Source organism: Sciurus carolinensis, chromosome 5 (genome assembly GCF_902686445.1).
Source record: "Sciurus carolinensis chromosome 5, mSciCar1.2, whole genome shotgun sequence".
Lineage (NCBI taxonomy): Eukaryota > Metazoa > Chordata > Mammalia > Rodentia > Sciuridae > Sciurus > Sciurus carolinensis.
Genome location: NC_062217.1, coordinates 104,920,790 through 104,948,073, shown reverse-complemented (window position 1 = coordinate 104,948,073; position 27,284 = coordinate 104,920,790). Strand labels below are relative to the sequence as shown.

General features: G+C 31.8%; 1 pseudogene; it reads left to right on the top strand.

Annotated features, from left to right (window-relative positions):
• Positions 1–27,284, top strand: part of LOC124985699 (protocadherin-15-like) — a 139,421-nt pseudogene that overhangs the window by 49,437 nt on the left and 62,700 nt on the right.

Here is a 27,284-nt window from a genome sequence, read left to right as displayed (position 1 = left end):
TTATTTTTTAGTAATTAATGCATGTCTGATATGTGGAAAAAGATGTTAAAGTTCTTTAAAATAAAAAATTGAAAAGACATTAAAATTAGTTAAATTGTTTTTTTTAAATGAGGAAGGAGCTAAATTCATGTAAAAATAATCCTAGACTAGAAAAATCCATCAGTTTAGGAATGATTATAGAGATCTCTTAAATCTTCCCTCATATGTAGATATGGTGCAAACTGCCATAAAGCGAAAGTATTAATAGAAAGTTCTGAACAGCAGAAAATAGTCTTTCATGATTATGAAGTGAATTATCTATTAAAAATATAGAAATGAATAGTCCTTTCTCTGGCATTAATGAGTTGTAGTATAACATTATCTTTTCTGGAACACCCTGAGCATATAAATAATAATCATGAAAATGAGGTATATCCAATGAGAAAAGAAAAAGAACACAGTGAAAATCTGCATCTCATATTGATAAGAGACTGATAGCACTAAATGCAAGTGAAACATTGAATTTTCTTTTAAAACGCCATTCAATGTAGCAGCATTTCTTATAGGACTATAAGCAACTCCATTTTCTGCCAGTGTTTGTGTTCTGTTTTGAGCTTAAAAAAAAGATGTATAGAAGAATCTATTTGTTTTAATTCCTCATGGAATCTGATAATATCTATATGGTAGTAGGAATATTAGATTGCAGATTTTAATGAAATCTATTAATTCAGTGCAAATGTCTTCCTGTTCTGAAACAAGTCACTTGATAATAATCTTTATCCCACCACACACACTCTCTTCAATACAATTAGTTTATTGACAAACCATGCATGAGCCCTGGAGTCAGAATTATACGTTTTACTCACCAGCAGTTTGCGGTCACTGACTGAATCTGTCATGGTTCAGAAATGACATCATGAGGAATGGCTTTTATTGTATCAACCAGAGTTAAAAAGATATCCTATTTAAAAGCATTTAGACCAGTGGAAGCCACTGAGTATACTCTCAGATTATTTCTTATTTTTCCCAGATCTTCCTCAAATAGAATCTTCTGTCCCTAACTGCTTTTCAGCATTGATGCTCAACCTATATTCAGTCATCTCAGTTGTTGTCAGTGCCAGGCACTGAAGATTAGACTAAAGAACTGTTTGGATTAGAGCAGGTTGGTCAGACAATTAGTTTGAAAACAGGTTGGCTAATGCTACTTTTTAAAAAATGTATATTATTTTTATTTTTACAGACTGCATATTTATTCATCATACAGAAATGATGTACAACTTTTAATTTCTGTGATTGTACACGGTGTAGATTACACTATTCATGTAATCAAACATGTACATAGGGTAATGATGGGTCAATGCTACTTTTGATCCAAATCAAAACATTGAAACATTTAAAAAAGTACCCATTTTATTATTAATGTAATATAGAAATTATCTTCCAATCTGTAGTAATTTTGGCATTCTCTGGGTTGGTTTTACAACTGTTTGCATTTATATACCCATTGAAAAATATATCCCTTTTGGACTTCATGCAACATGTATTTGAAGGGAACCTGGGGCTAAACCATTCACAGAGGTCGTTGCTGGGTCAGGATTACCTGTGTATCAGAGGGTCTCCATCAATAAGACCTATTGGAAAAGCAACCCTCCACACAAGTGTCCTTAACAACAACTAAAAGACTGAAAAAATAAATAAATAAATAAAATGTTATATGCAAAAATTTAGAGTTTTTAAAAACAATTTTCTTGATTATAATATTTTTGTACTATACTTTCTGTTATATGATGGTTGACTCAGAAAAGAATTGAAATGAAATTCTTAACTGTTTGTTAGTGACCAAATAGTAGGTCACAAAGTGTTCCAGATGTCTGATTCTGAATTACAAAAAGAACACTTATGCATGTATGCATGCTATGTATATGTATATGTAACAAACATGTATAAAAAGCCAAATATCAATATGTTAACAATGTCTGTACATTGATAAAGTCGTATAGTGTATAATATACCCTAGCTCATTGCTTTTCATGGTATTTCTCAATTTAGCAAGAAATAATAAAAGACTACATATTAGATACATTGAAAATAGTGTTGGTGATTTAAAATTTTACAATTTTTCTTCTTTACAAATAATGCAGGTCAAGATGAATTAGATGTACATGATTTAGGTATAATTAAAAAGGAAAATGGAGGGAAACCATAACTATTCAAGTAATTTTGCTAAAATATATTAATATTTAGTTAAAATTCCATTGGTAGTTCACATGAAGTAACCATATTTCTTACAAGCCAGCAAGTGGGGATACAAATATTTAATTTTAACATTAACTACTCTGCTTTATAGTAAGTTGCTTTAGATTTAATAGTTTTCAGATAAATCCCTGCATCCCATGATCTTGGGTGCAATCACACTATTTTAAACTCACTCTTGATCATATCCCTGTAATTTTCCTCTTATATATTTTCTGTTTAGTTTCCAGTATATTTTATGAATATGATTCACATAAAAGTATTGCATATCTTTAAGAAGTATCTATTTAGCATTTTATCTAGGAAAAAAGTGACCTATTATCCACATTTTATAAATGTTATGAATAAGAACATAAATATTTCAGTGCTTATTTTTTTCTGATGATTAAAAAAGTTATGGATATCCAATAATTTGACAAAATAGAGTTATCAGATATGAACATCGAAAGGTAAGTTGTCTAACTCTGAGCAGTGGCACATGCCTATAATCCCAGCTGTTGAGGAGTCTGAGGCGAAGTCATCCTTGAAGTCATCCTTAGCAACTTAGTGAGGCCCTATGCAACTAACAAAACCCTGTCTCTAAATAGAATATGAAAAAGGACCAGGAGTGTGGTTCGGTGGTTAAGCTCTCCTGGGTTTAATCCCTGGTAAAAAAAAATAAAATAAAATAAAAATTAAAAAAATATATATTACTGATATTTTCTAAGTTTACTCCATTCATTTGCATAAATATTTTGGTCATACCCAATCACTTTCTGATGCTTAAGCAAAGAAATTTTTATCAATGTATCTTACATGATGCTAAGAATTTCTAGAATTTCAGGTAGTGTTTTCACATTAAAAAAATACAATTTCACAGTGATTTTAGTTTATTATAACTGCTTCTTCTTAGCAAATGTATTAGTTGGCTTTCAAAGACATAAAATGCATTATGTTATAAAAGAAAAATAAATAAATATGCATATATATGTATATTTACACACACACACACACACACACATTTGTATACAGAAAGCAAAAGCTCTAAAATGCCACGAATTCTAATGAAGGACATTATGGACAGACACTGCTTTTGATAAATGTGTAGTTTATACTAAAATAATGCAATTTATATAAATGAGATTTTATTGTCCGATATACAAATAACTCCATTCCAGCCTATAAATGCAGACTTCATTACAATTAGTGTTGTTTTAACTATAGTAAAGGCATTTCTTTGGTTATCATTAGTCAGTATTTTTTTTAAAGTTCGACACTGATTTTCCAAAGTAGACATCTATTTGCCTTGACAAATCCTTTTCCTATAATAGTGATAAAAAGGGTTTCTCTTTATGTAATAAAACTTTTTGTTTGTGCTTGTTAATTTCTTATTAGAGAGGAAATTAAATATTGTCAGAAAATTTACAGAATATTTAACATTCAGATTTAATATCAAATACCCTAGTATCGATTTCCCTTGATTTTCTCTTAAGTCTATAGCTGAAGGTAAGTGGACTTCTTATTCACTATTCATATTCCAAAACATTTTGTGATAAATAAAATTATCCTTACCTATATTCTAACATTAGTTGTGCTTTAAAATAAAATTGATATATATATATGTGTGTTTAAAATAAAATCACTCAATTCAAGGAAGCAATATGCAACAAATGCAAAATGTACTCTGTTATATAATGTAAAGATAGAAAATGAAAATAAAACTAATCTTTAAAAATAGTTAATGTTTAAAAGATCTTTTTTCTGAAACATATCAGACAGTCCACTTTTTTTTGCGGGAGTGGGTATTGATACCGGGGTTGAACTCAGGGGCACTTGGCCATTGTGTCACATCCCCAGTCCTATTTTGCATTTTATTTAGAGACAGGCTCTCACTGAGTTGCTTAGCATCTCACTTTTGCTGAGGCTGGCTTTGAACTCAAGATCCTCCTGCCTCTGCCTCCCAAACTGTTGGGATTACAGGTGTGCGTCACCACACCTGGCTCAGACAGTCTACTTTAATTTAAATTTTAAATTTTGAATAGCTTTTCCTAATCAGTCAAGAAAGCTAGTTATAGGAAAAAAATGTAAAATGAAAAAATTACGAATAATTATAATAAAAATGAACACAATTTCAACCTTGCTTAATAAATTTTGAGTTCTTAAAATGCTAAATAATCTTATCCTTAAGTCAAATGATTATAATGTTAAATATATTAGAGTAATATTAATGTATTTGAGTTCTGGGCCCTTGGGTTAAATCTATGACATCTATTTTAAAAATAGGTGTGTATTATGAACTGTGAAGTCTTTGTTATATGTAACAAACAAAACATATATTTGATTTACATTTCTAAATATTACAGTAGTTTCTTGATAAAACTTTTCAAAACTAGAAATTTGATGCCTGATCAGCATCATATTGCAATAATAGCACAGTAAAATTTTCCTATTCAGGTACTTTTGCTTTGCTATTAGTACATAATATGTCATTCATTAAGACTATATTGATAAATTTATTTTCTTATTGCTGATTTATTCCTTCAATAATCATTTCCTAATTACCTTTCATTTAAAATCCTGATTGTGATATGTATGAGAAATAAAAATGAAGAAGAAAATAGTCCTACTGTCCAAAAATTTGCAGTCAATTGCACAAGCTAAATAGTGATCTGAGCCTTTAATTGTATACAAAGCAACAGGAAACAAAAGATCAGATGAACTGCTACAAATTCTTCATGGAGATGTCAGTGCCATAGTAAAAACAATAACCAATCTTGATTGAGATGACTTGTTCAGGTATCATAACATCTGAATGAACACTGTCACCTGACCCATCTGCTTGTGCTACTTTCCCCATTTTACAGATGAGGAAATAAACCCGGGAGAGTTATTTACGCAAATTTGCATGACTATTAATTCATAGAAGTGACATCTGTCACTTCTCAATATTGATATTTAAAACACTGATTTTCTTCTACAGATATTTAAGTCAAATAATATTTAACCACTTACTGGACATGGTACTACAGTCAAAAACATGAAAAAAATCAAATACTCTGTATAATAAAGATATATAATGATAAAATGTTATGTCAAATGCTGTAGTTAAAAAAAAAATTACTTAAAATATACCACTAGAAACATGTAAGCCTTCAGGAAAACCTTCAAGTTCTTATTTGAGCTGAGGGTTTATTGCTTTATTCAACACTGTATATAATTTCTTTGTGTGTCTGTGCTTACTCCATATATGTCCAGGAGCAAATATCTTTTGACTTAAAAGACAAGGGATATTTTGTTAAAGGTAGAAGAAACTGCATTTAAAGAATTGGAAACTTAAAAGAACATAGATTGTTAGAAAAAAATATAATAAATTTAGGTTTAGGGAAATATGTGTACAGTAAATGTAGGGAAAGAATTTGAAATAGTAAACTGGCATGAGATTGTCTTAGTATTCATTTTCTGGAAGGTTGGAACACTCAATTTCTTAAGCTATTGCTAGGAGAAAAAGTGAAACACAGGAGGAGCTAGAATTGGGCAGTGTAAAGTTGCCAGAAAGTAACAGAACTGAGAGATACTATAGCATTAGAATGCTGGATATTTGCTGATGGACTGGGGTTAAACATAAAAAGAATGCTGAGATTTTTAGTTCAGTTTAATCCTGAGAGGATGATCCCCTTTCTATGTAACGAAAACACAGAAAGAGAACCAATTATGGTAACCAGAAGAGGACATTGAAAATGGGGGAGAAACTGAATTTGATTTGGATTGACTGAAGTTAGGGTAACTATGGAACAAGCCAGGGAGTTGAAAATAATGATGATATCATTTAATTTGTTTTGAATGCAGAAAGATATGTATAACTATGGATTTATTGCAAACGGTACAACTTTCTTATATAGTTGAAGGACAACAAAACTTTCAATAAAACAGACATTTTGTAATTAAAATTTTACATTCAAATTAGTTTCCTCTCTCACAGAAGGCTTAACATGTGTTTTCTTTTCTTAATACATTCATTGAATGCAGCACAATTTATTTCATTTTTGATATGGATGAAAAATTAGAACAAGTGATTTTAGAGTACATTGCAAAATATCTTGTAGTATTTATGATTAGTCCTCATATTAGCCATAATGAGGAAAACAACAAAACCATCATTTATTAGCTAATAATACTCAGTTTCCAAAAATATTGTACAAGAAAAGGAAAACTTTAAAATGTAGGGACAGAAGTGGTCAGACCTCACACCCCACTTGGATTTAATGCAAGTCTTACTTATTTTAGGCTGTCATGCTTATATAATATAGAGTATTGCAGTGTGTGTGTGTGTGTGTGTGTGTGTGTGTGTGTATACATATATATATATATATACACATATTAAAAAAAATTTGCTCTTCCTCAGCTTAGTGCCTTTAATCTTCAAACAGATGTTGTCCTGTGATTTTTAGCATCATCGTTTAAATTAAATTTTAATAAACTCTATTAATAAGTAGCCCCATAAGGATCTATAATTCAAATTGTGCATAAATTTATTACATTATTATTATTATTTCTACTCCGAGTTGTATTTTACCTTTTAGAATACCTAAGAATTATACTAGACTTTTACTTAACTCTACAAATAGTAAATGGATATACTAAAATTAAGAATTATGAACATCTGATGGGAATAACCTTTCTGACATTCTTATGCAAAATCAAATACTGAGTTTTCTTATTTAAATTCTTCTCTTATTTTGTTTTAGCAGAAATCTTGAGTAGCCTTATAAATAGATAAATCTACTTGATATTTCCTTATTCATATTTTATTATAGACTGGGCATATTATTCTTGAAAGTTTTAAAATGAAGGTATCTTTGTAGTTTCAGAAAATTAGTGTAAAACTAAAGTAGTTCTTAGAAGCCAAAGAGCTCTGTTCTTTTTGCCCTTTGCAAACACAGCTTGACGTACAGACATTAGTTGGTGGTAGTGTGAGGTCTGACCACTTCTGTCCCTACATTCTAAAACACTTTCACTCTATCTGAAGAAAAGTGAATCTTCAGTGCTTTTAAAATGGGTCTAATTGAGAAGCTAAAGTTAACATTATTGGGCTTTAATGGTCTTGGAAGTTCTAGGACATCGCTAATTATTTCACTAATATTTCTGCATCCGTAGTATTAATTTAGGCAACAGAGGAGAACAGTTACTTAGGTTGTTAGAAAATGAATGGTCTCACCTACTCCTCTGTATGATAGAGGCAATTATTTGGTGATTTCTTCTTAATGTTGGACACCTGTGTGCATTAAAATTTCCAGATGAGGTCTTAGCAATTCATAAGTGGTTGCCTGTATATAAGCTTTAATTTAAAAATATAATTATACCAAGTATAATTGTAATATTCACTTTTGACTTTTATTCTTTTTAAACAACTCTAGACATAAGTTTCCTGATTTTGTTCACCCAGGGAAACTTATAGAAGTTAGTGAATCAACTATTTTGGGGTCACCTCTCCCAGATATTAATGAGTATGCCATGAATCCAGTATTAATTTTTATTATAAAGAAACTGATAAAATAAATAAAGTGGCATTGATTCTTAGGTAAATTTGATTCATCTGGTTTTCCTGATGAGTCAGAGATGATTTTTAAGCACTAATTCAGTCAAACTTGTTAAATGCTCCTTTATTCCCACCTAAAAAATGATGGAAGACACTTATGAGGTTTATTTATTTATGCCTTTATTACACTATCTCTATAAATTTTCTCCAATTTTAATGAAACAATTATGTTTCTAGTAATAATGGTTTATAACATTTTTAAAATATATAGCTGTTTGTTTTATTCATGTGTAAGTTTATTTACTGATGACATTTTAGGCAACTTTTTTTCTTCTCTTAAAGTCAGAAAGGTAAAATTTTCCCTGAAAATCAATTAATTCTAAATTAAAATATAAATAAATTTTGTTTTTTTTATCCAATTACTTTGCTTCTTTTAGGGATATTATTTTACTATAGAGCACAGACTATCTAGTATATTTAGCCTGGTTTTCAAGGGGAGGATCAGTACATTTTTTGTAATTATAGACATAATAGATTTTATGCTCTATCATTTTATTTTGATTTTCTTTTATCATTTTTTTCTAGATCTCTTTTTCTCTCCTCACTAAAATAGTCTTGCATTTTTTTCTTACTCTATGTGTCCCTTGTATGGTTCAGGACTCTATACTCTATTCCCAGTAAATAAGGGCTACTTTAGATATTTTAACATATACATTGTGCCTAATAACACCAATTGTCCTTGTCATCCTAAATATCTTTAAGGGTGTTAGAACATTTAAATCCAGTTACTTTCTTTCCCATTTACCTATTATTGCATTTGAATGATTTTTTTTAGACCACACACAACAGTATAATTATTGTGCTATAGTGCCATGCTTGCAAAGATTTACCACTTCTTTTGTTTACACTCTTTTCTAAATCTTAACTCTTCCATCTGGAATCACATTCCTTTCATTTCAAATACACAATTTAGACCTTTCCATGCAATTCTTTTCATGGCAAACTCTGAATGTGTGAAAAAGTGTTCATTTTAGCCTTGTTCTTTAAAGTCATTTTCATTAGGTCTAGAATTCTAAATTCATAGTTAATTTCCCTTTGCAGGTTGAAGATATTTATTTCATATCATCTTCCATAAATTTTGCTGTTGAAAAGACAACCTATCAATCTACTTCTAAGACCCCTGAAAACTTCACTTTGGGACTGGGGTGTGGTATAGGTTGTTTTATACTTTCTATATGTTGTATAGTTTCTAGGTGAGACTTATTTGCTCTGCCTGAAAGTTATTAGCATTCTTAAATCTGCAGATAACTGTCTTTAATCTAGTTCTGGAAAATTCTGTTCTGTTCTCTCCTCTCTCTTTTTGACATTCTTATCAGATGTTTGCCAAACTTACTTACTTCAATTTCATATCTAAAATATATTAAAGGAGTTTTCACATCTTTGGGTCTTTGAATAATTTCTTTGCCCTATCATTCAGTTCACTAATTCCTTAGTCAGCTCTTCCTAATCTGCTAATAATCCCATTTCTGAATTTTTAACTCAAAATATCTTCTTTTTAATTGTTAAAATATACTTCTAGCTTTCAACTATTTCCATTCTTTATTTTAAAGATGTTTATTATTTATTGAAACAATAAACTTAGGTTGCTTCATAATTTACATTTTTTTATAGTACTTGTACTGTCAGTGGCTGGGTCATTGTCAGTCATAGATCTCTTTTCTTAAATTTTGAGTGAGGTTTGTTTATTCATTCAGGTGGTGCTATTGTGTAGATATGAGGCATCCTACAAAAGCTCATGTGTGAGACAATGCAAGGAAGTTTAGAACTGCAATGATTGGGATTTGAGAACCTTAACTTAATCAGTGCATTAATCCTCTGGTAGGGATTAACTGGGTAGTAACTGAAGGCAGATAGGTTATGTCTAGAAAAGATAGATTATTGGAGGTGTACCTTCAGGTATATAATTTGTCCTCGGTGAGAACAGTCTTTCTCTCTGCTTCCTGGTGGCCATGTCCTGATCCATTTTCTTCCACCTCACTCTTCCACCATGATGTTCTATGTCATGCTCTGGCCCAGAGCAATGGAGTTGACCATCTGTAGACCAAGGCCTCTGAAATCATGAGCCCCAAATAAACTTGTCTTCCTCTAAAATAGTTATCATCATGTCTTTGGGTCACAGCAATGAAAAAACTGACTAAAGAAGGTAGTATGCAGAATCTTTGAACTTTACAAACTCAGAATATTGTGGTTTCTTCTTTGGTTAGATAAATTTATAGTATATGATTAAAGGTAATAAACTAAAATAGTGAAATCTCAAGGAAATTTTGTTCTCACTGTATACCATGTGAAAATTTAAGCCAAATGATTCTCTTTGCAATAGTTCTGTGGTAGTAACAGCAGTAGAAAAGAGATGAATTTCTCTTTCTCCCTTACATTGAGAATTTAGTTTTCTGGGTAGGGAATCTTATTCATTTCTAAGAGTACACCATGGTCCTTGCCACCTATTCTCTGAGCTACTCAAGCCTAGATACATTCAACTTCTAGTTCATCCAATTCACAAGATAGCCATGTAAGTAAAAGCCACCATCAATATTAAGATTATGGCATTCCTACATTCACTTCTCCTTGCTGGTTGCTGTAACAGAATATCATAGGCTGAGTAGCTTATATATAAGATGAGTTAATTTCTCATGGCTTCGTAGGCAGTGAAGTTCAAGATTAAGGTGTCAACAGTTTCGGTGCCTGATGAGGGCTTGCTTCCTGGTTCATAGGGTTGTCTTTCTGTTTTATCATTGCCTGGTAAAAGTGGGTAAGGAACTCCATGGGACCTGATTATAAGACCACTAATACCATTCATGTCAACTCTGCCCTAGTATACTAAACACCAAACTCTAAATCACTAAACATCATCACATTGGGAATATGAATTTGGGGAACATGAGCACTCAATCTACAGCACTTAGTTTTTGATCTGCATATTTACTTTTTTCTTATCATCTCTTTATTGAATCTAGGAAGAATTCTTAGAATAGTTTATTAAGCATTTGATGCTATTTTCAGTGGAATTCTATTCCTGGTATTTAGTCTGACAAGTATGACAGTTTACAGTGAGACCTACCCCATGAAGCTATAAGCTGTCTGTGTGATTATGAGCAATTTACTAATCTTTCTGTGCCTCCACCTGTAATATAGTAACAACAGAACCTACTCAAAGGAAAAGATGCTATAGATAATGATATAATGCATGTACAGTTTTTACATGATACTTGGCAAATTAAATTTTCAATAAATGTTAACAGACAGAAGCAGCAGCAGCAATGCTATACAAATAATGTAAAATAGCACCAGACTGGTTGATCTGAGACAAACCCAGATTCAATGACTGCTTTCAGTAGATGGGAGAGGCAGAGGCTGGCAGCATTGAAGGAATGACTGTGGGGTAAGGAATTAGAGATAGTGATTATAGAGAGATTTTTCTGAGAAACTGAACTGGTAAAAATAGGTATGAAATTTGTAGGGATATCATCATAAGTGTGTATACAGTAAAAGAAGAGCTTCATTCTGTTTTAATGAGAAAGGTACAATGTGTTTTGTAGTCTTCAGAATAAAAGGTTAAAAGGACAAAGATAACTAGAGCTTCACATCAGAAGACCTGGGAGTGACTCAGATCAAGGTCTAAGTGACTTCAGTGGGAGAGGAGTGTCAGTTCTTTGGGATTTGAAGAAAGCAGTGAGAGTAAGTACAGATGTAGGTTTTTTTTTAGTGAAGTGATAAAAACTCAAGAAATCTCACACTTAATATCCTCAATTTTTATGTAAATTAAAACTTCCTCATCTCCAGAGGAGACTGAAAGAATATGTACATTAAAGGGCCAACTGTGGTGGTGTAAGCCTGTAATCACAGTGACTACTTCCTGAGGCAGGAAGATCCCAAGTTTAAGGCCAGTCATCAACTCAGCATGGTCTTGTATTAAAATAAAAAAAATAATAAAAAGGGCTGGGATGTGACTCAGTAAAGTACCTCTGGGTTCAACCCTCAGTACCAAAAAAAGGGAAGAGTGAATTTTAATTGAGGGACAGAGAGAGAGAGAGAGAGAGAGAGAGAGAGAGAGAGAGAGTCAGAGAGAGAGAGAGACCACATATATAGCAAATATTTTCTAAATAGATGGAATACACAGTTGACCTCAGAGTTGGTTGACTTATAATAACACTAGTAGTCTGCTTGATTAGTTACTTTATGCACTCTTCAGTCACCAAGAATACATTGATGATTAGACTGATGCAAGAGAAGAAACATCCTGGTTTTGTTGATGGATAAAGTTATGAGAATTGTGTAACCAGCTATAACTTACCGGATGGAGCAGAAAGGGACATGAACTTTCATGCAATGGATGCAAAGAGGGAGTTTTTGGGAATGAAATTGTACTGATAATAAAGAAGGCTGAATGGAACATGATGGTAGAATTTGGGGTCACAACTTTATAGCTTGATGTCTAAACTTCCAGAGATGGCACATTCCCCTACAAACAATTTCAACATGAGACACAAGATTACAATTACTATGGAATTGAAGTGATACCTCGGATTTAAAGATGATTTGCTAGATGTGTTATCTGTTGAACATTGAGGTTATTAAAGACTGTAAGAAGTGAAAGTAGAAGAGAGAAACCAAGAGCTATATACTGATACCTCCTGTTCAATAACAAGGATGAGGAGAGTGCATATTGTACATAAGTGTTTGGATTTCATTTGAGGAAGAGGTTTTGCAAGTTTGTTTCAAAAGTGATATGGAAACAATAAAGGAGAGCTGGAAAAGAAAAAAAAAAGATTGAAAAAACTGTATAGACCTTAAGCTTTCTAAGTTAAAAATTATTAGTGTATTATTTGGTTAAGGAAGTTAGAATCTTATGCTTCTCTGTCTAAATAAATAAATCTAAAATGGTTAAGTGCTAAATTTCCTTATTTATGGAAAAACATCATGATATTTTGAAAAATATTAAACTTTTTGATTAATATGATCAAAATTTAGATTATTAGTAACACTGTACTTGGACATAACTCCATATATACTATATATACATATATATACATATCTCAAAGATATACACATTTTAAAATGTTATTTCTTAGGCATTATTCTTCACATTTTATGGATAAAGAAACTAGAAACTGTTTCAAAGTTATGTATGACTTTGGAGCCCATGTCACTCCAAAACACAATACAAAGGTAAACAAAAATTTCTACTTCAATTAAAGTAGAAAGTAAATTGATAGAATATACCACTAAAAGTCTCACTGACTTTGTACATCCTAACCCAAATTTTAAATTGTGCTCTGAATTCTACATTGATATTTTTGTATTTTATATTGATATTTAATGTATATCTTGCCATTTACTTCATGAAAACAACATTTTGGTGTTAATTTTGTGTAATTATAATGTATGCACTCCTATCAGTCAGAATTAGATTTCATAGATAGATTGAGATCCTAAATCATGTATTTGTCATAAATTGAGTTGACTCAAACTTGAACATCCCCTCAATTGTTCATAATTACTGTGTTCATTGAAATTTTCATGATTCACTCTTTTCCTTACAGGTATTCAATTATGCAAACTTGAGAGAGAGGGGAGAAATTTGAAAAATGTTAATGATCCTGGCAATTATTCTCAAAATCATTTCAGGATAGAGATCATGTATATTCCAAAGAGTATCATGCACATTTAAAGAAACAGAAGTTAAAGTGGGGTCATTATTGCACAATATACATCTGTCAATAGAGTTTCATACTTAAGAAGGCTAATAAACATGATTTTTAAAATTTTGACTCTTTTTTACTAATTTCTCCAAATATACTATGAAAAGTTATTTAAAAGATCCTAAATATTTCTGAACTAAAATGACTAATTCCACATCTAAACTTTTACATTAAATGATTTTTTGTTTCAGAAAAGGCATGTTACAAAAAGCACTTTTATGTTTTAAGATGAAATATGGCTATTTTGTAGCTATCATAATTTAATGAATTAGGAATATTACCAAGTGAATTTGTTTATTGAAATTGGAAGTTAATCAGTGGGAACTGTATAAAGTAGTTTAATGTACCAAGCAATCACTATGATTTTATGGTAACCATTTTTTCTTTTCTAAATGTGATCTCATTGTTATGCAGCATTTATTATAAAATAAAAAGGCTCAAAATCTCACACATAAAATTTAATGAAAGAATTTAGACATAAAATAGAACATATTCTATAGATCCATTAGTATAAATTTTGAAAATACACATGACTAATCAATGACCCAAGGAAAGGACAGCCGTTTCCCCAAGGGAGGTGGGTAGACCTAGAATGGTCAAAGTATATTCTGAACATTGGTGATGTTCAATCTCCTGATGCAGATGCTGGTCACACAGATGCATATTTTGCAAAACTCTATTGAATTGTACACTTATAATTTGTACACATTTTATGGTTGTTGCACCTCAAAGTTTACATTAACAATAGTTTGTTCCAGGTATAATTCCTGTGTTAATCAGAAGTTAAAAGATAAAATACCACAAAATTTTTGGCTGCTTTGGCATTAGTAATAAATTTGCTCATAGTACAGGAATGTCTTTGACTACTGGTTTTAGATTTGGACTTTAATTTTAGTTGGGAATATGATTTTTGTTTTTTATTCTGTAGTTTGTTAAATTAAAAAGATACTTGTGAGTCAAGGCATGAAAAGAAAAACTAGTAACTTTTTTCCTCTATGCTCTTTTTTGTTCCATTTAAGTGACAAGGTGAACTGATGTGGAAATCTAATAACCATTACTCCACTGCCAAAACAACTCTGCTATGATGCAAACCATGTATACCATAAAGAGATGAGCTGGTAGTCTGAGCCCTCTTCTAAAGCTGAGAATATTAACTCCTTAGAAAATATTTGATACTGAAGTAAAATATTTTAAATGATTCATGTGTGTGTGTGTGTGTGTGTGTGTGTACAAAAAATTTGGAAGTGAGTCAAGGTCATGCTATACCTTAATGTAGTTTTGCTATTATTCGCTAATTTAATTATTTGTATTCCAACATTACCACGTATATATTCCTTGGCTATTGAAATTTAATTAAAATTATATCAAATTAAAATTTAATTTACTTAGCCACATTAGCCTCATTTAAAGAATATAGTAGCAATGCATTGCTAGTGTCTATTGTCACATGGGGTAGATTTAGAACATTTCTATCATCCAGAGTTCATTTGGCCAACACAAATTTACATAATTAAAGCAGTAATCTCCTCAGAGAGAATTATCTTATTATTAAATGTTTTTGTAAAATTCTTAGCATTACAATACAAATGTTTACTATGATATTTAATGATAATAGCATTAATAGATATAGAAATAAGACTAGCTATACTATGGAAAAAATAATGATTATAAGTGAAAATACATAACATATACCTAGTATCATGAATAATGTATATATAGTCTTTTATAATTTTTCTAAAACTCTCCTCTCCACAATTTTTTCAAATATTTCGCTTTTAAGTAACTTTGAATATTACATTCTGAAAAATTTTCCTTAATTAGGAGCCATAGAACCAACTTATATGTTATGGTCACAGCTGTATTTTTAAAGAAATAGAAAAGAAATCTAAGCAAATACATAATCCTTTTTAATTCTAAAGTGTAAGAAACTTAAACATAGATTTTTAGTCACCTACCACTAATAACAAAACCTGGTCAATCAGGATACAAAATGATTAAGAAAGAAATTGGATTAGTTGTTTAACCTTCTGATTCTGTACTTATAGCATCAACTCATAGAGATCATTGTATGCATTCCCAAATTTATTTGTTAAAAACCCTGAACTTTGATTTACCTTACTGTTATTTTAATATTTTGTACAATCTTTTACGTTTACCTCTTGAGGCTACATGCTAGATTTTTAAAATTCATGTGGTATGCCCATTACACTAAGACAATCTTCAGGTAAACAACCAGACCCACCCTTTGTTGAATTATCAGGCATATCAGTCAAAAAATTTAACTCATTTCCTTCTTTACTGTCTATATCCTTTGTATTCACATTTCAGTAATCATTCTCATTCTCATAATAACCATTTAACACCATGGATACAATGTACATAAGTATACATAATAATATTCAGAAAAAAAGGAATTTTAGGATAGCTTTATTGTATTATTACAACAATAGTAACAAGAGAAATAGACCCTGCAGTGAGGAATATTTTTTCCTGTCAATTTATAATCTATTTTTTTCTCTCCTAGGCTACCAATAAAGATACTGTTAATTATAGAGCTATGGCATACAGACTCATAATACCACCAATTAAAGAGGGCAAAAAGGGTTTGTCGTGGAAACATACACAGGACTCATCAAGACTGCTATGCATTTCCATAATATGAGAAGATCCTACTTCAAGTTTCAAGTTATTGCAACTGTCAACTATGGGAAGGGACTGAGTGGAAAAGCAGATGTACTTGTAAGTAAATAAAACTTCAGATAAAGAAATTACACACAGCTGGGCAAGTGGCATGCCTGTAATCACATTGACTTGGAAGGCTGAAGCAGGAGGATCAGGAGTTGAAAGTCATTCTCGGCAATTTAGTAAGGTCCTAGGCAACTTAGACTGTGTCTCAAAATAAAGTATAAAAAGGACTGGGGGTATCACAATACCAGATCTTCAACTCTATTACAAAGCAACAGTAACAAAAACGGCATGGTATTGGTACCAAAATAGACAGGTAGATCAATGGTACAGAATAGAGGACATGGACACAAACTCAAATAAATACAATTTTCTCATACTAGACAAAGGGGCAAAAATATGCAATGGAGAAAAGATAGCCTCTTCAAAAAATGGTTCTGACAAAACTGGAAAACCATATGCAACAGAATGAAATTAAACCCCTATCTCTCACCCTGCACAAAACTCAACTCAAAATGGATCAAGGACCTCGGAATCAGACCAGAGACCCTGCATGTTATAGAAGAAAAAGTAGGTCCAAACCTTCAACTTGTTGGCTTAGGATCAGACTTCCTTAACAGGACTCCCATAGCACAAGAAATAAAAGCAAGAATCAACAACTGGGATAGATTCAAACTAAAAATCTTTCTCTCAGCAAAGGAAACTATCAGTAATGTGAAGAGAGAGCCTACAGAGTGGGAGAATATCTTTGCCACTCATACTTCAGATAGAGCACTAATTTCCAGAATCTATAAAGAACTCAAAAAACTCTACACCAAAAAGACAAATAATCCAATCAACAAATGGGATAAGGAAATGAACAGACACTTCACAGAAGAAGATGTACAAGCAATCAACAGATATATGAAAAAATGTTCAATATCTCTAGTAATAAGAGAAATGTAAATCAAAACTACCCTAAGATTCCATCTCACCCCAATTAGAATGGCGATTATCAAGAACACAAGCAACAATAGGTGTTGTGAGGATGTGGGGAAAAAGGTACACTCATATATTGCTGGTGGGGTTGCAAATTAGTGCAGCCACTCTGGAAAGCAGTATGGAGATTCCTCAGAAAGCTTGGAATGGAACCACCATTTGACCCAGCTATCCCACTCCTTGGCCTATACCCAAAGGACTTACTACATACTACATACTACATACTGCATACTACAGAGATACAGCCACATCAAAGTTCATTGCTGCTCAATTCACGATAGCCAGATTGTGGAACCAACATAGATGCCCTTCAATTGATGAATGGATAAAGAAACTGTGGCATATATATATACAATGGAATATTACTCTGCCATGAAGAATGATAAAATTATGGCATTTGCAGGCAAATGGATGAAATTGGAGAATATCATGCTAAGTGAGATAAGCCAATCTCAAAAAACTAAAGGATGAATGATCTCGCTGATAAGCGGATGAGGACATATAATGGGGGGTGGGAGGGGTTAGCGTTAGGGTTAGGGTTAGGTTTAGGGTTAGGGATAAGGAGTGTGGTAAGAATGGAGGAAGGAAGGACTGTATAGAGGGAAAATTGGGGTAGGAAGGGTTGGGGGGAAGGGAAAAAAATAACAGAATGAATCAAACAACATTGTCCTATGGAAATGTATGATTACACAAATGGTATGCCTTGACTCCATGTACAAATAGAGAAACAACATGTATCCCATTTGTTTACAATAATAAAAAAATTTAAAAAGTCTTAAAACCTTTACATAAATATATATTAGTTGGCAATTAATCTTTATTTTATTTTACTTATTTATTTATATGTGGTGCAGAGACTCAAACCTAGTGCCTTGCAAATGCTAGGCAAGTACTCTGGCACTGAACCAAAACCCCAGCCTGAGATATTTAAAATCTTTTGGAGAAAACACTATACTACTTGATATCTGCTGGGCTCTGTTGAAACCACTAGCTTCAGCAATTCAGAGGCCTGAATTTGACTTGATTGCTCAATTCCTTTAGGTGATTCCATATTTCTGCAAAGCTGGGTCTTCAGAAATTGCTATAATAATGATCAAATAATGTGGGATAGGAAAGGAAGTTGACAGTATTCTGTGAGTCCAAGGTTTGAGAAGTTGGACTGTGTCCAACAGGTGCAAACATTAGTAATTGTACTTGAGAATGAAATATGAATGTATTTTTTTATTTTTTATTTCAACTTATGTATTTTTTCAAATAAACATTAAACTTCATGGAATAAAGATTACTTATTTAAAAAAAAGGACTGGGGAAGGTGGCTCAGTGGTTAAGTGCTCCTGGATTCAGTCTCTGGTACCAAAAAGAAAGAAAGAAAAAAGAAAGAAATTACATGCAATAATATCCAGAGGATAGTATTTTCAGCTCATAATATTTTCTGGAATAGTTTAAAACAGTTTTCTAATACATAAATATCATTAATTTTCAATTTACATTTTTAACATCAAGCCTTTTGTAATTAAGAAAAGAACAATAAAATATTTTGTAGCAATTTATGTTCTAATAGCTGTAATTTACTTGCTTTATCAAAATTCCCGTTAATGGTATTGATAAACCTTGTCTAAGTTATTTTTCCAATAGTCAGTAATATTAATCTTCTGACTTTCTCTTAGGCTGTGCACAAGTTCAGTGGTAGATCATTTCCAAACAGTTTGATACTAATTTTTATTCAATATATTTAATACTAATTCACATGTCCTGTGTAATTGCTACTGAGTTGGAAGTATGGCCTATTTTGACTTTCCTATGATAAATCTAATAAAAATTAAAATTATTCTTGAAAATATTTCTCACATAAAGATGGAGTAAGTATAATTTGTGTATTGTTCTTCTTATCTTAATAAATCTTAATTGCTCACAGTTTTCTTCCTTAGTTATCTGGACAAATTTAACCATCATATACATGCAGTCATCAATGATCAGGTATTTTTCACCTTAGATGATGGTAAGGACAGATCACCATGATTCTGGTGGGTATGAAGGCCCCAACTGTCCCCCAGCTACATTCTCCTTTGTAACAACAAAGCTATAATAGGATGAACAAAGGACAATCTCAGCAAAGAAGTTTTGGCTTACAAAATATTAAGGTTAAAATAGAATTTTGAACAAATTAAGATCTATAAGCATTATAAAAGAATGTCATGTCTTTTTCTGTTTTTTAAGTTATGCACAATGAGAACCTTAAAGACTAAACAGTAAGATCACTACACAAAGTGCAGTCAAAATAAGATAAAATAAATACAAACAAAATATAACTAAATAGAATATATATAATATGAATAGAGTATATATATGGTTTATACATAAACAATGTGAGATTTATGTTTTTTAAATTTATACTTCATAATTAATGTATGAAAATTTTAACATATGCCAAAATATATTTGAGGAAAAATTAAAAGAAATAATAATGTAATGTATATGTTATGTGTATATATATATATGTTGTTATTATATTCTGACACAAACTAAGAGCATCAGAGAAGCCATCTCAGCAAAATGATGTGAACTTATAGTTCAAAAAAAGAGATGTAAAAGAAATGGCTTCTATGCACAAGACACAATATGTGACAGAAACCAAAAAGAAAGAGAAGATGACAAGTTTGAAAAAGTCACAGATATTTATTTACTTAGCTGAGAAGACTGAGAGAAGGAACATGAATAAGAAATACAGCTAGAGATGGAAATAGGTGGTCCATATAAAAGAATTAAGCCACACAAAAAATGCTGGAACTTTCCCCTAAATGCAGTGGACAGTCACTGGAAAATTCTAGTAGGAGTGGGGTAAAAGAAGGTTTCTAAGCTTAGAAGAAGGCTTCTTGTTTAGTACAAATCTAGTTCTCCCCTGAGAGGGCACCATTTTTACTGCTGCTTTATTAAGTGGTGGCTTTTGTTTGAATTCTTTTTTGTTTTGTCTGTCACAGCCTTCATACTGCCCACTGGAAGAGTAGTGTCCTCTGAGTACAACATCATCCCTTCTAAGCTCTGCCTCCCTCCTGGGGGTCCAGTCTTCATTCTCATCATCTGTCACTCACTACGCCCTGTGATCTCCCAAACATTTTTTGGGTCATTATCCGTCATTTTCAATGACTTGAGTTCCTGAGTTAATGTCACTATCTTCATCAATTCTCTGAACTTAATTTTTTTATAATATCATTCATTATATATGCAGTGATGATTTTTCCAGTGTTCTAAACTCACAATTCCTTCTGATGACTTTGCCCTCCATTCTAGTTCAACCACTCAGAACCATTATCTTTACCATTACCTCCATAATCTCCATTTCAAACCTCCTACTTTTTGACTATAATGCTAAATGTGTTTAACTAAATTTATCACTCTTTTGTCACTACGAGGACCTTTAATCCAGTTAGCTGATAATATATTTACTCTCCATCATGTTTCTGTTGAGAACCCCTGATGTTCTCCTTTCTTGCTTACAAGCTTTAGGGTACATTTTCAATTATAATAAGTGTGCTAATATAAAAATTTAACTTCCTTTCTTTTCATATTATTCATGGTTCTCCAGATAAACAGAACTAGTGAATTTACTAGATTGGCTCAGTCATAAAACTGAAAAGTTTCACAGTATCTACCTGAAAATGGAAGAAATAGAGAAGATTGGTAGCATGGTTCAGTCTAAGAAGCCAGGAGCCTGACAACTGGCAAGCCTGATGATGTAGCTAACGATCTAAGGCTGATGGCCTTAGAGATCCTAGAGGTCAAAGGCGCTGTAGTCTGTGTCCAAGGGCAGCAGAAAATATGGCCACTCAGAAAGGAAAAACCAAAAAGAAAGAGAGAATATTTTGCTTCCTTGTGTTGCATTGTTACCTCTTGGGCAGCAGCCAACTGTGTAGCACAGTCTTCAGTCAGGTGAGAGCTCAACCATTCAGTTCACTACCTGCACTCCAGTCTTCTCTGGAAACATTCTCACACAAGCACTTAAAAGTAACACTTTACCAATTATCTAGGCATCACTCAATCCAGTCAAGTTGACAATCACGCCACCATTACTAATATCACACTCATATAGCAAAACCACAGTTAATTTCATCTCTCTACTTTCCCCAGACCTCTTCCCATGCTGATTTTATCTGCAAAAAAGAAACAATTGTATAATTAGTTTCATTTTTTTTTCCAGCATTCATTCTGTATTTCTTGGACCATTCACTCCCAATGTCCTAGAAAAACTTTTCTGTTCCTAATTATTCAGTACATTCAGCATTCCCATTGTTACTTAACAGAGTAGCATCCTGTTTCATAAAGATAAAACTGAAGCACCCATAAGGATATTTCTATGACTCTACCACTAAATCTGATTCAAAATACCTTGCTCCTTTCATAGATTTTTATTCCCTATGTTTATTCCCATGAATTCCTTAACTCAAAGACAAAATATGTTCATTTAAACCTATTTGGTAGACATGAACACAAAAGTGAGTGCTGTAAGCATGTCATTTTGAGAAAGCAAATGTTAATATTTATTGCTAATGAAAACACTGAGACTTTTCAGCACAAATTAGAATATTGGAAAACTTATATCTAACACTGGGAAATGACAGTTTCATATTATTTAAATATTAACTAATGAGATCAATGATAATAGTGAATAATATTTCTTGATATTATGTAATGAAGTATGGTACCATTTGAAAAATCTGACAATAATCTGAACCAATATTTTCTAGCTGATCAAGAAAGACATTGAAAACTAATTCATTGGTAAAAAATAAATTCAAATTACAAGAAAGATAAATGAATTTTCAGGTTACTAAAAATGTTTCTAAACATGGCTTTAGATTTCACATTAAACCTAACCTTGTAGAAATTATAACTTGAGTTTTGGTGTAATATCAAAGAAGAAAATGGATGGTTATCTGAAATACATGGTTATTACTTTCACTTCATGAAAAGTGAGTGTATAGCAGAGATCATTTAATAGGGACAGTGGCCAGTTCAAGCACGAAGTGATGAGTGTATCTGTAACTGGATTGTCCAACATACTATCAGTCAAATGTAGCTACTGAACACTGGAAATCACCTGGTCACCAACAGATGTGCTGTAAGTATGAAATGCACACTGGCTTTCAAAGACTTAAGGTGAAAAAAATGTAAAATATCTCCTTAATAAGGTGTTTTATATTGAACATATATTGAGATTACATTAATCTTTAAAATATTGGAATAAAAATATTATTGAAACAATTTTTGCCAATTTTTATATTTCAATGTGGATGCCATAAAATTGAAAGTTACATATATGTCAGTTGTTTGTGAGTTATGTTGTATTTGTATCAGATGGCAGCGTCTATGTGATGGAGAAAGGGAAATCAAATATAGAAGACTTATGAGGGAAGAAGTAATAGGACTTAGAAATAAAATACATAAATTAGAAACCTCTGTTTCAGAACTTCATCATGATTCAGAAATATTACTTTTCTTTCTTTTTGATCATGCCTAGTAATTTTAATCTATTGCTAAAGCAAATGTACAATGATATAAATGTATTTTTTAAGAAGTTTTCTTTGTAATCAACCTATATAGAGCTGAATTAAGGAATTTTTTAGGATATTTTTACAATTATGGTGTAGGCTTTTGTTTTATTTCAAGGTCCTGGGTTGAATCCCCAGCACTGCCAAATGAAAAAAAGTTTTAAAAATAAAATTATGGTATAAGTGATTCTCAGGAATTTCTGAAAATATCTTCATAGAAGTTATTATGGGAAAGGAACAGTTTTAGAAGTAATCTTGAGACAATGCTTTTGTAGTTAAATGTAGACTAATTTTTATTAATTTAACAGAAATGTTTATTTTCTCATTTATTTAATTATATTTTTGGTTCTAGAAATAGCCAGGGATGCTTAATCACTAAGACCCCAAGTCCTCTTTATTTATTTATTTATTTTTTGAGACAGGGTCTCTCTAAGTTGTTGAGGTTGGCCTTGAATTGTGATCCTCTTGCTTCAGGCCTCCTGAGTCACTGGAATGACAGGAGTATGCCACCATACCCATTATAGTCCTCTTATATCCTAAAAGTACAAAATCATGTCAGAATTTGTCAAAATCTGAGAATACTTTTGAAAAATTATGAACTTAACCTGTACACATTTCTGAGAACCTGAAATGTTACTTACTTTTTATCATTGATTCAGAATTTAGTTCAAAAGTTCACCAATAAACTTAACACCTCTTTGAATAAGTTATTTCTCTAGAATGCAGCAAAATCATTGACTGTTCTTAAAAAACCAATGATAGTTATTTATACCTGCAAGGCCAAATTTTGCTTCCAAATAAAGTCCCTAACATATAAATTGATTGCATTATAACTATTTTTTAATAAATCAGTTGCTGAGCATTAGAACACACACGGAGAAAGGCTACAGCTTTCTTGCACCCACATATAATGAACATTCTAATTTTTATTGCTCTATAATTAGTAAGATTCTACCAACAATGTGGTAATAGTACTTTGGATATTTGAGCTGGTAGAGTAACTATATAATAAATAGTCCAAAATTTCAGTGGTTTAACCCAACAGACTTTCTTTTTCTCTCACATGACATAACAATGATATTATACATGTTTGACTAGTGTCCTTGAAAGCTCTTCAACGAAGGGAAATTTGGAGACTTAAACTCCTCCCCTTGTGTATTTCTCCCCTTCTCTATTCCTTCTAATGAAGATTTGGAGACAATTTTTCACAGATAAAAGAAGTCTAAGAACATTAATATTTCCCTTCCTCTGTCTTTATGTTGGCACCAACTTGATCATATGTCTCTACTAACCAACACGGGAGTCCGGGAAATCTATTTTTACAAGGTTTCCAAGAGGAAAACAGAAATAGCTACGTGAATAGTTAACCAGTCCATACTGCATATTACCAAATATGCACTTTATATATTTTATGCAGGGCCCTAAAGCTGATAGGAAAACATGTTTATCAGAAACAGGGATAGATCTGTAAAGAGAGACACATCAAACAGGACAGATAGCAATGTCAACCTTGTATTGAAGGAACCAGAAATAAAGAATGATTACCCTTATTCTCTATCCTCCCTTCAATATACTGCTTAGGTTCTTCATTGCTTTGCCTGTCAATAACTACTATGTTATCACCTCTGAGACTCCTCCCACTAGCAGTTGGAAGTAGGAACTATTTCAGCACCAATACACTGGGATAGCTCCTCATCCCTGAGGCCTTGATTCCAGAACTTCTGAGTCAAGGGGAGAGGGCTGTTATAGGAGATGATGGGAGGTGCTGGAGACAGAGAATGAAATCTGGTGCTTTTATTTATTGTTTAAATAAAGCCTTATGATTGTTACTTTTTCCGACTATTTCTCTTTCACTAGATTTTTTTCCCACCTTTCATGCTCTAATACTAAAAAGAGAGAAAGAGAGAGAGAGAGGGAGGGGGAGGGAAGGAAAGAGAAAACTTTGCAAGTTTCATATACATACATCTAGAGATAGTCCATGTTTTTTCTGCTAAAACTCAAAAATAATTTATTTAGGGGTGGGTACTGGGGATTGAACTCATGGGTACTCAACCATTAATCCACATCCCCAGCCCTATTTTGTATTTTATTTAGAGACAGGGTCTCATTGAGTTGCTTATCACTTCAGAAGAACTCATGATCCTCCTGCCTCAGCCTACCTAGCTGCTGGGATGACAGGCATGCACTACCTCGCGTAGCTCAAAAATAATTTGAAAAGGCTTTTATGAAACATCTTCTTTTTACTCAGGATCAATAAGAAAAGATAAAGTTACATAAAAATGGTGATAATAAATTTATCTAATGATGTTATATGATTTTTATAAATAATCAAGACTGATTTGTTTAAGTAAACTTTAGGCATTTGGGTCCAGATAGTTATAATGAGTTAGGGGTACAGAGGTCAAACTGCCAATGTTAATGGCTTGTGCATAGGTGATAAACCAACAGATCCCTTTAATATGTAGTCTTCAGACCTGATGTATTAGGCTTGAACAATGGTTAGAAGTGTTTTTAATTGGTTGCAAACATTTTCCCTAAGAGTTCAGATTTCTTCTTCTCCTAAATAACTGGAAGATTCAGTAAATCTGAATTTTCTTTCTATGTGGTAATATTCAGTAGAATTAAATGGTAGCTGAGCTCTTCAAAGGAGTTGTGTGCACTCTAACTTGCTACACTTCCACTTCTCCCCATTGTCTTGTATTTGGCTACTTCACTTAAGTTAACTAAGTAATTGCTATAGCTCTATGCCTCTGTGATTCCCTGCTAAGGCATCTACGGGCAACTATAGGTAGAGAAGTTGGACCCTATATATAAAAAGTAGATGGCAACATGAAATTATTCTCTTCTGAAGATTGTGTTGAATTTTTGAGTAAAAACTAAGTGAGTTCTTTTTCTTCTTTTTTCAGGTCTCTGTGGTCAATCAGCTGGATATGCAAGTCATTGTTTCCAATGTACCTCCTACTTCAGTGGAAAAAAAGAGAAGATCTTACAGAGTAATGGGTTTTATTTACTTATATATTTATTTTCATATGACTGATTTTAATTCTATTAAGATATTTTAATTATGATATTCAGATTAAAGACAACTTTTAAAACAGTTTCTTATTATAGGTTAGATTACTCTTTTCTCAATGTAACTTCATTAGAAATATGTAAATATTTTGATAGTATCTTCAAAATACCATAAAAGTTAGGTTTGAGAAGATTTTGTTATTCAGAATGATTTGAATACTACAGCAACCAAACATAAAAGACTGAAAATAAGAAATCATTACAACCATGATTTAATATATGCTTAATTTTGCAATCCCAGATTATATAAAAAATAAAATTCATATGTTAGCAATCCAGCAGTCCAGAAAACATTATTCTTCAAAGTAGTGTGTCTAAATTGCTAGAGATTATTCTTTAAAAATCAAGTTAAACCTAATTTGGACCAACATGTGTTCTTAGTTATCTAAAACATGTAGCATGATTTTATGCTTTGTTAACTTTGGACATTATGTGGCCAAAAATGTTGTTGACTCAGTTTTAGTTGCCATTATTTATTAGGCTGCTGTTATCTAATTTGATACTATCACACATTATTAAAATATCTTTACTATTCCATTTCAACTATCCTAATAGAGTCTGACATCATTTTGTAAATCTCATATTTGGCATTTATTTGTGTGTTTGTGTGTATGTGTTCTGTTACTTTCAGATGATACTCCCTTTGATCTGTTTTTTTTCTCTTCGAAGCATTATTTAAAATTTTGGTAAATATGTCAATTTCCCACTAGAATATAATCTTTATGTAGGTAAGAAATTTCTTTTAATCACTGTTACTACAGTTATATAGTAGGAACTTGATACACTCTGTTTAATGGGTATCTAGTACAAACAAAATCATCATGCCTTTTCTTTATATTTAATTTAACTGAAATTGAAAATCAAAAACAAAAGTACAATTTCATGGAGCTTTGTAAGACTTGATGATGTTGGGTGGATATGATCATCTGAATAAGAAAAAAATTATTTTAGGTCTTCAGATAATTGTACTATTGCAAAAGGAGCTTCAACTTCCTATGACTGATTTGTTACAGACTTAAACAACTAATCCTTTCAGACGTTAGTTTCACCTTTTGTCAATAAGAATTAATAAAGTCTATAAGATTGTTGAGAACTAAATTATATATCTGGGACAGTGAAAATTATGAACCACGAATGAATGTTAAACTTTTTATATAAATGGGATTTTATATAAAGGGCAGTTTACGTAGAATGTCAAGTTTTTCAACATTTTTTAAAAAAGGGCTTAGCTCTGTACTGGAGCAAAGTTTATGAATTCAAAAATATATATTCAATCCTGTTATAAATGGGCAAAACACTTAATACTTGGGTCTATATTTCTTATCTTGAAAACTGGAATAAAGACATCCTACATTGAAGATAATTATTTTCTTTTTTTTTTCTTTTTTTTTATTGTAAACAAATGGGATACATGTTGTTTCTCTGTTTGTACATAAAGTAAAGGCATACCATTTGTGTAATCATAAATTTACATACGGTAATGTTGGTTGATTCATT